The sequence below is a fragment of the Lygodium microphyllum genome, chromosome 2, assembly GCF_053477565.2.
Source record: "Lygodium microphyllum isolate KBCC chromosome 2, Lygodium_microphyllum_v1.1.10, whole genome shotgun sequence".
In the NCBI taxonomy this organism is placed as follows: Eukaryota; Viridiplantae; Streptophyta; class Polypodiopsida; order Schizaeales; family Lygodiaceae; genus Lygodium; species Lygodium microphyllum.
In genome coordinates, this window is record NC_141136.1 from 143,842,277 (window position 1) to 143,853,451 (window position 11,175).

General features: G+C 38.9%; 1 pseudogene; it reads right to left on the bottom strand.

Annotated features, from left to right (window-relative positions):
- Positions 1-296: 296 nt before the first annotated feature.
- LOC148040425 (signal peptide peptidase-like 1) lies at positions 297-7,926 on the bottom strand (annotated as a pseudogene).
- Positions 7,927-11,175: the final 3,249 nt, after the last annotated feature.

The following is an 11,175-nucleotide window of genomic DNA, read 5'->3' on the forward strand; positions in this document are numbered from 1 at the left end:
AATGGAGTCTTGGACCAAGTTTGGAGGTTGGAAGACCAGATTTAGCAGCTCGTAGGTCATTTTTGGCCAATTTTGAGGTATTTTCTTAAAAGACAGTGGTAAATGGAGTAGAAGAGGGGGAAGTCTTGATTACTTTTCAGGAATAGTCTTCCCTCTCTTCATTCTCAAGCTTCAGCCAAAGCTTCATTAGAGGAAAACCACCCTGGATCTTTGCTCTCCCACCTCCATTGATCGGATGGCTTCTACTCGAGCTTTTCAAGGACCTTGAGCTTCATTCTAAGCAATCATTTGGTCATTTACACCTTGCCTAGAGACTCATCTTTAGCAGGCCATTCATGCAATGAGCACATGCTTCCATTGCTATAAACTGAAGGTTTGGAGAATGTTGCATTAGTTTTGGAGACCAGATCCATAGCCTCAGGTTCCAGCTCCTGTCTTCTAGGGTGTTCGCACCTTGCAAATTTCCTCTTAAGATCTAGCACAGTGCTGCATTGTTTCTTCCCAGTAAGCTTTTCAAGGATAAGTGATGCAATGATCCACTGCTTCTTCCGAGGTTGTGGAAGTTCTACACTTGTGCTCAAAGGCCATGCCAATCCCACGTAACATCTGCAGAGTGCACTTGTATCGAGAGACATAGAAGAAGGCCCTCACCACCGCAAGAGAACAAGCCACCTATCTTTGACAACACTCATTCTGTCCTTCTCCTCCTCATCCTCGTCCTTGGCCTCCTTCTCCTTATGCTTTTCTGGAAATGACAAGTCTAGATTCTGAACCTTCACCAACTTCTCGATCTTCGCCTACAAGGAGGTTAAGTGTACAGGATGCTATAGCATTGTTTGAAAGCAAGATGTGCAGAGATTCAACAAAACTACTATCAAAACAAAGACTAGGCTTTCCCAAGTCAAGCAGTTTACCCGTTGTAGTGTTGTGGGGTTCTCATTCCACTTCCTCCTCATCACAGCCTACTGTAGGAAGATTTGGTACATGATCCACAAGTGCCAAAGTAAAAATAGGCACAGGCACCACTATGCCATTAACATCAGCACTGACAACGATCTCTGCAATATGCAATGATGGAGCCTCAACAATTGAGTGGAGATCATTAGATCATTGCCAATAATCATGGCAATCCTTTCTAAGCTCAACAATCTATCTTGCTCAAGATAAGTATCAAACACGACAATCGTTTCTAATTTTAACAATGTAATGTTAGATTTCTTAATCAACAACTAGCTTGCTCAAGATAAGTATCGAACACCCAGAGAGATTGTACATGACATTGCTAGCCACAAAGCTTTTTTTTTTTTAACGGATGTAGTAGTCATAGGAGTTCTTAACAACAAGGAGAATCGGATGATTTTGAAAAGAATAGTCTTGTTGGAAATGATTGGGACATAGACAAAGACAAAGATCACTGGGATTGTGAAATAGTATGCTAAAGCAAGATTAGAGAAAAATACCCAGTATTAGTTCTACTACATGATAATTCTTATAGTTGTCTACTAAAGAAATTTTAGAAGCAACCTCTCCATGTTGGTTAGAGGTTAGATAGATAAAGCAGCATCATGAACACTATGGCAAATTAGGCAATGGTTGTTCATAGATTGGTTGAATCAGATCCTTGAGTTTTAATGGAGAATTCCTAACACTGATCTAGACTTTGAGATCATTCTCATCGTTGGAAAAGTGTGCTCATAGTTAGCATTCACCAAAAAGTGAGTTTATGGTCAACATCATTTTCTTCACTTAATGCCAGAGCCTATAGTACAGTTGTTATGCTTCTCTATGTACGATAGCAGCAGCAAACACACTATGGTGATTTAGGTGTTGGCACTGATGGGCAGGGAGTCTTTATTTTCTTCACTTGTTGTTTTTTGTGCCAACTTCACCATTGAGAGAGTAAAGGTAGACCATATTTTCCCTTTCGTATAAAATGATGTATGATTGAGGAGAGTTGTTACCTTGCTGGACAACCTCTTGGTAGCATTTGGAGTACATGTTCATGGTGGTAGCATAACTAAAGAAGACAACAACTTAGCAGCATAACCAAAGAAGACATACTTGTTGACACAAAGCAAGAGAGACTTCAAAATCTTTGCAGTCTCAATACCTTCACTAGCATTGACCCACGGCATCAGATCTTGGCTCAATCTGGTATTATTGTGCTCTTGACCATGTAGCTACGATGACTTCTACTGAAGGATAGAAAAGCAGGGCATTATTCTTAATAGTTCAATCCATGAGACTTTTCAGCAGCAGGTAGAAATCTGGAAGGCACCATCGCATGGGAAAAACTTGAGTGCAATAATCACATAAGTCTTTGATTAGTTGGTGGTTTAGAATATATATATATTTCTCTCCCCATTAATCGTACTAGTGGTACCATTAAGGTAGTTCAAGTGGGAGATCTTCAGATAGATCTTTCTACTCTCTTGAATGGAGTTTTGTTGGTTCCATTTCTTCTATAATAAGACAATAGCAGTTGTTCATTGAATAAACTTTTAACCATCTCAGGTATCAGCTTGCTGCAATGGTCTAGGGTAGAAATAGTCTCTGGTCACGAAGAACATCACTTTCTCCATTAAAGCAGGCATGTGAAGAGTTCCATGAAGCATGACTATCCAATAGAGATTCCAAAGGTGTAGCTGCATGAAGATTGACTCATCTAGAGAAAATGCAAGTTTATGTGGAAGAATTGGTTGATGAAACAGCTGCAGGAGAAAATGACACTACTACGTGCTACTGAATAGAAGTAACATTTGTTTGCAAAGTAGTCAAATTGCTTTGTGTGAAAAGTGGCATACTGTTCTAATGCAATGTGCCCATGCTAGTACCTTGCATACCTCCAAGTGAAGAAATATCCGATACAACATTGAGTGTGTTGGATGTACCAGTATGATGCAACTTCTCAAAGCTAAATAACTTTGTAGTTTCAACTATGCAATCGTGCCATGTCAGCAAGTGTTGTAATGGATATGTAAAAGGTAGTTCTGCACCTAACAACATGGAAATAAATGGTTTCAGTGTGTCTATTGAGTCTGCAATGTTTAATGATTGATGATGATCCAATATTGACTATATTGCAGCTAAAGAAAATCCCTGAATATTTCCTACTGCTTGCTGGCATGTTCTAGTCCACTGGCCTTATCAAGTTCTAATAAACAACTTCCAGTAGCCTTTTAGACTTTTGAAGACTTGTCCTGCATTGATAATGCCATAAGTCTAATCAAATGCAAGCTTGATGCAATTGCAAAATCAACTAGTAGATTGAGGTCCTAAAATTCACCATCAGCGACAAGGATAAGAATAGCGCATGTCTTGTCTATAAAGCTTGATACAAGGACCACGAGATACCTCTCCATTCTTTGAGGATTCGTGATCACATGATACTGATGTAGCTAGCTTCTACCATGCTTTGGAATATTCTAAAAGCAACTTGATTACAATGGCAACTAAGATCAATAGATCAAGATCTAGTAAACAAGGTTGGCTTTAAACACATGCTAATATTGATAAACTTTGAGCTTTAATTGATCGCTATATTGCTCTTATGAAGGCAGACAAAGAAAAAGGAGCAAGACTTGAATCAAGTATGGATTCTCATCACCTTGAGTATTATCACTAACATGATGAGTATTATGGTCATGATGAGTATTCTCATGGGCATTATGCACCCGATGCTTATGCTTATAGCCAACATGTATATGCTGATGGTACACACTATGATCTGCATTCATATAATGGATATGGACAGCAACAACATGCAAATGAACATGAGTAGTATGCAAGTACATCTGGACAGCATATTAATGCTTAAGGATATGATGTACCATGTCATAATGTAGAGTATCATTCCATTGAACCTTGGCAGTAGAATGGATATTATGGGCAACATGCTTATGCTTATGAGCATCCACCTTTTTAGCAACATATTCATGATTATACATGTGAACCTTCCTTACTTCAGCAACTCAATTCTTATGGACATGGCAATAATGGGCATGCTTGTCAGTACTCTTCTATCTTTGATGGCAACAAGTTCATAACTACCATGGTATCATATATCCCAATCAGTTCATATCTCATGATCATCCAAATGTAATGATGAGTTCTTTTCAAGGTGCTCATGATGAAGAAGAGAGTAATGGGCAAGTTGAACAGCAAGAACAGGATCATGAGCAACATGATCAACAAGAAGATGTACACAATACAGAGAATCATGTTGAGATGATGAAGCAAAATCATGCTGAGATGATGAAGGAAATGCGTCACATGAGAGCCACCATGGACACACTTAATGCCAATTTCTCTAAGTGGTTGGAGATTCAACTAAAGGAAAAAGAGCAAGAAGACCAAGCAAATGTACAAGAAGGGAACAGTGAAGAGAAGATGTACAAGAAGGAAATAGTGAAGAGCAAGATGTACAAGCTCATGACATATTAGTTGAAGAATCCATGAGACACTCATAGATGTAGATGGTTATGCTGAAGGTTTTAGAATCTTGGAGAAACCTCATGATGACCTTCTTGAGCATCAATTTACACTTAATCAAGGTTTACAACAACCATTGAACGCATTTGATAATGAGTACCTTGATCATTGTTATGATGATTGGTATATGTTTGATGATGATATAATACATGATTTGGATATACATGAAGATGAAGATGGCATTGTGCTTCCCTATGATTTGGGAGATTATGGATATGATTATGGACTTGATTATCGAGATACTTCCTTGTATCCATTTGATCCAGGTGGATTGGAGTACGTGGATGATGGCCATCCTCTTCTCTTGGACAATCATTCTGACGGAATACGTTTTGATCCAGGAGGTTAATCAATTGCTTGGGATCTCATTTAGACCAATATCCATCTTGCAGGCAATTCTTTTTCTTGGTAGACTCTTTTGGCTCAAGATTGGTTATCTATGGCCATATTTTAGTGTAGGGAAAATTATAGACAGCTCACTGTTTTACACAAGATTTTTACTCTAAACTCTGAACAGCCAAACCCAACCTACATGGGCTGAAAGCACTTACCAAGAGCTACATTTTGATGTGTATCAAACCTTGATCTGAGTTCTCTATAGAAAGTTATCTTAGACTTACTACATCAAGGTCCTATAGTAGACAGCACATTGTCCACTCCCTATAGGCTTCATCTTCTTAGAGAATATGGGTCAAGATTTAAATTTTATCATTTCCCAATCATACCTATGTATCATACTTGATCAATCACCCTTTATACATTAACACGTCATTCCATTAGATAACCCTTGTAATGTCTGCAGTAGAGTAGTACTCTAGTCTGATCCTACCTTGTCTTTTTATAATAAGTGCCCCAACTTGTTTTTGAGGGAAAAAACCTTTTGGTGGGGATAGAATGTAAGAGAGGGGAAATAAAATAATGATGATAAAATACCAGCTACACTAGCTAGTATAAAGGGTGTAAGGGGCTGGATTTTTGACCATCAGATTATAATAATACAAGTCTCATTCATCTTCTCCCTCTCTCCATCTTTCATGGCTGTCTTCTCTCTCTTCTTGTCTTTCTCTCTCCATTTCTCGTATTTCTCTCTCCTCGTCACTCTCTTTCTCTCTGTTATGCACTTCTTCTTCTCTCTCTTCTACAGTATTCTCTCTCTTCTTTCTCTCTTCCCAGTCCTCTCCTTGATAGCAAGAAGAATAATTATTTATAAACCACAAGTATTGAGTATTAATATAGTTAATTAGTTGAATGTAAAAACAATTACCTCAAAATAATCTTACAAGAAGCTTAAAGAAGATCAAGATTAAAAGGGAGTTAAAAAAAAGTTGTGACACAAACATAATAAACAAGATTTTTTCACCTTATACAAGACTTAAGATATTTACAAATATTCAAAGTCATGAAATCTAAATGTAATTGTAAAGTACATTTTGTTATGCGTTTGGTTGCATATTAGCCCAAAGGTAATGTTTTACTGATTATAATTAGGGCTATATTTATGAAATTGTGTTTGAATTTTATAAAAACATAACTAAAATGAACATATATATTCAAATAGTCATTATAGTTGTAAGCTCTTTCTTGAACAATGGATGATCCCTTTTATTTTAGTATGGTCATTGAGAAAGTTTTTTTTGTGTGTTTAACCTATGTCATAGCTTTGGTTGATATGATCATTGAGACATTTTTATTTTTGTGATTAAGCTTTGTTATAACTCTAATTGAAAGTTCCTATTCACATAGTTTATGCTAATATTGGGTTGCAAAAGAATGTTATTATGGGTAATAAGCAAAGTGTTTTTAAATGTTAATGATAAACATGTATTAATGTCAGAAAACAATTAAATCAATAAAGCTTCATAAAATAGTAACCTATATTGGTACAAAGGTAGTTCACTAAAATGATATGCAAGCACAATGTTTGCATGACTTTTGCTTGTCTTAATTATTTTTTGGAGAGGAAAAATCGTACTATGGATCATGAAATGACTCTTTCATCTAAGAGATAAGCACTCTATAATGGAGGGAAATACTTAGTGTCAGGCTTCACCTTCTCTCTTGTCCTTCCATGGTGGCTGTCAGCCATTTCTCTCTCCTCTTCCCTTCTTTCTCTCTCTACTCTTAGTGTTTCTCTCCCCTTGTCAACCTCTTTCTCTCCTTCTCTCCTCTCTATAGTCTTTCTCTCTCTTCCTAACTCTCTTCTCTCTCTTTTGCAGTCCCTCTCTCTCTTCTTTCTCTCTCTCCTATCCTATCTCGTACAGTGGTATCAGAGCTTAGGCTTCTTGATACCATTTTGGTTACATTTCAACTAATTTTTCTTATTTATTTAATCAGGTCATCTATGGCAGACAAGTAGCAGGAGTACAAACTTACATGCAGCAGTGCATTAACCAGTGGACATTCCCAAGGAGAAGACATGCTGCATTGAAGGCGGTTTTAGAAGTTAGAGGTAAAAATGGAGATCATGTGAGCAGACCTGCAACAAGAGCAGTAATAAGACCTGTTGCCTAGCCTACGAGAGCATACCATACATACTTCTGGCCTTTCCAGAAAGTATTCAGCTCATTATTGCAATCTTTGCTTTTCCAGTTGTCAAAACTGAGAACTAATGCAAGAAGCATCCTAGGAATTGCCATATCACCAAGGCAAAGCATCATATACTCATTACTTTCGGGCAATGCTCCTCTCAATAAATTCCTTGGAAAGACGAGCTTCATAGGGAGTTCCAGTTTTTTTGTGATAGCATGGATACCAGGCAGCTTCAGGGTATTCTCAACTGTATGCACTGGATTCGATGCCTACAACATGGCTACAGAAACCATCACATTTGCTCCGAAGAAACGTTCCGAGAAAAAGACCCAAAAGATGTCATAAACAAAGAGGCACACAAGTAACAATGCACAGATCTTTATGTTGGGAAGCCGGACATGACTGAAAAAAGCTATACAAATGGAGATGCCCATTATGTTATTGAGAAACCGGTGCCTCGATATCAACCAAGCCCCTACAACACCCCCTACAACACCTGTGCTTGCTAAGATGAGGAGCATCTGACTTTGAGTTATGTGCCACCAGCAGCATCTTGTCACCACAGGGTCTGTAAGTCCTAACTGAGTATTGACTGATGCAGCATATGGGGCCAAGCAGAAAGCAAAAGAAGATGCTGAGGCTATGGTAGTAAATGCCATTATAATTTGAGACATGGATGCAAAGAGGTAGAACATCAGGAGCAAGCTGCATGAACTAGCCACGAATCATCAGTGCTTGAGAGCTATCAAGTGTGATGAAGGAATCCACCAAATCACGATGTTGTTCCATCTCTCTTTCATATTTCAATGCCCACTGTGCAGATGAATACACTATAAGCACTGTTGTCGTGATCAGTACAAGTGATGCCGGCTCAAGCAAGTAAGCCAATTTCCACAGGGGCTCCATATCACTGAATGTAGAGAATCTAGTATCTATATATAATAAAAAGAGCAGCAACTATAGAGTGCTGGGGATTTGTTAGTGCCCTGCCTGGCTCAGCACTCTGGATGTCAGAGACATTATCTCCTTAATGTTTCTTGCTCATATTTGAGTGATATACAGACCCATCATCCATGAGGGAAGACCCTTGATTGAGACGCATTGAGCACTGTGCCAAGCCTGTTGTGCATTCCTTCCTACAAGTTTGTCATTGGCCATTTGAGTAGAATTGCTTGAGGAAGCCAAAGCAGCAGTATTGACATACAATTATATATCACAATTGATTGCCTTGCTATGGGATTGAAACTTGTGAGTGTGTCAGAGGTCCAAAATGAAGTTTGAAACTGAGGATGCTTCAAAGATAAGCTTTGCAGGCACTATCATAGGGATTGAGGACATGGATGTTACAAGCCGACCTGGGTTCCCAAGCTCATTCGAGGTTGTCAGGCTATGCTGTGTCACATATCTGCTGATTTTATTCCTCCAAAGTCTGCAGTTGAGTTTGAGCATTATCTTGTGGGAGATTTTATCTGTAGGTAATAGGGTCTCATTCAAGGTCGTGTGATGCGCCAACTGACATAAATGCATACTTAAGTATGTAGCTAGAAACATACTTGAGAAATTGGGACTTTGCACAGCTAGGATCACCAACACTGGCACTACCTACAAAAGCCATTGCAGCAGCTACCTTCTAGTGATTAGTTTGATCATACAAGATGTCCAATTGTAGATTAACAAAACCTCCAGTGAGGGTATTACCATTTGGCTTTGACAGATCACTTTTTGACTAAATTAAAGCAAGCTCCCACCCTGTAGCTGCATTACTATATGCAACAGCCTGACTATCATTCCCTGCTCCAGCCTTGGTCACACTGCCCTCAAAACAAAGAGGATTCAGTTTACTGCCTCTAGATTGAGGCCTCTTGCAGGTGCATGTGGGTTGGATAAAGAACTGTCACAAATAGTATTAGGATATAGACTGTTCACAGCTGTAGTAAATGCATGTGCTTGTGGTTGTATGGTCACTGCTGAAGGAGAGGAAGTAAATGCATAGACCTGCTGTTAACTTGCCCGCAAACCACTTAGAACCACTCAAAGTTCACAGCTTGATTCATAGTAGTAAAACCAGCTAGACACATACCCAAGTTATCGTACCAATGTGGCATGAAGTGTTGAATGCATTTGTGACTGTGGTTGCAGCTCATTTGTGACTGTGGGCAGGAGCCCACCCTAATGCATGGACTGGCAGGAGACTACCAGATAGACAACAGTAGCATATTTGGCTTGTTGATATTTTGATTTAGACTCTAGATCTCCCAAGGTGAGATAAGAAGAAACAAGAGTTTAACATGACTCATGCTTTTGAATTTTCAGCCTAGTGTGTACTTGGTGAGAGTGGCATAGAGTGGGAAATTTCCAGTAGCAGCGAGCAACAACCCAACTAGAGCAGCAATAATAAAGTCTGATTCAGTAGCAAGTAATTAGTAATCATTACCCAACAGTATTGAGCAGCAGATTCTCTAACTCTAAAGCATTCAGTTCAACTGCCTCAGATTAGGACATCTTGGATATTGAAGAGCATTCACCAAATATGATAGGCCTCAATGCCCTTAAACACACTCTATGTTTACATGAGAGGAGGCAGGCTGAACGACATGCAGCTGTAATGGCCAATCACATAAAAATGATGGGTGAAATGCTCCAACTGAGAGCCACTATGGACAACCTTAGTCTTCAAGTCTCGCAATGGATAAAGTCTCAAGTGAATGGGCAAGTAGATCATGGGTAGCATGTTGAAGACCATGGAGATCATGTGTCTCTTGTAGATCATGACCAGCATGACGGAGATCATGGGTACCATATTGATCAGATTGAAGATCATGAGCAAATCACTGATCAAGTGGACATTCCACTACAGCCCCATGAGGAGACCCTTCAGTCCAAGGATATTGTGTTTGTATGCCTGGTAATTGCCAAGAATGTTGGGATCATGAACATGCAACACATCGGGAATGATGCAAGAAAATTTTCAAAGTATGCAGTACTGTATGTTTCCAACAGCATCCATGCACATGCCAAGTTTAATCATATGATGCTCATTAGAGACTTGATGCAAAAGTCAAGAGTCATGATCATTCCAGCTTCACTCATGGATGATAATCCACTGCATGGAAGGGACCACCACTTTCCTTTTGATCTCGGTGGTAGTGCAGAGACCCATGTTTGTATGGATGACCTGCACGCTGGTGATGCTCACCGTGCAGGTTATCCATTTGATATCGGGGTTTGGAATTAGTGATCATCTTGTACTGAGACACCTTTCCTCATGCTCACACTGCATACATGATTTCAGCCCTGCCTCCCCCCCCAAACTATCTTTTCGCACTTGTAACACTGTATAGAGTAGTACTCTGTAGCCCACTACATGCCCATACTACCTGGCCATACCAATAAGTCCAATCTTTGTTTTTTAGGACAAAAACTTTATTTTGAGTGGGGATGGATTGTAATGGAGGGGAATACTTAGTGTCAGGTTGACCTAAGTATAAAAGGTGTAAGGGACACTGCATAGGTACCAATTTGTGAATATACATCTGTCCTTTCACCTTCTTCACCTTCTCTCCTATCCTTCCATGGTGGCTGCTAGCCATTTCTCTCTCCTTTTCCCTTCTTTCTCTCTCTACTCCTAGTCTTTCTCTCTCCTCGTCACCCTCTTTCTCTCTCCTTTTCTCCTCTCTATAGTCTTTCTCTCTCTTCTTGCACCTCTTCGCTCTCTTCTGCAGTCCCTCTCTCTCTTCTTTCTCTCTCTCCTGTCCTCTCTCTTACACACTCGTCATTGTTAGACAATAATTAAACCAATCAAATTACATAAAGTAGTGGATTATAATGGTACAAATATTGTTTAATGAAAAAGTGTTGTTATATTGTTAATTTTTGTTATAGTTTTAATTGAAAAGTTAGTGCTCACAAAGCTTGAGTTTATTATTTTGGCTAATATTTATGAGGGGAAAATCATATTATAGATAATGGAGTAAATAGCTTTTGTGTTAGAGATAAATACATATTAATGTTAGATAACAATTAAATCAATAGAAGTACATTAAGCAATAGACTATATCAGTAGTACAAATGTTGTATAATTAAAATATCATGCAAACATACTTTGCTTAATGATTAGGAACTTCACACACACACACACACGCACACACACATGGG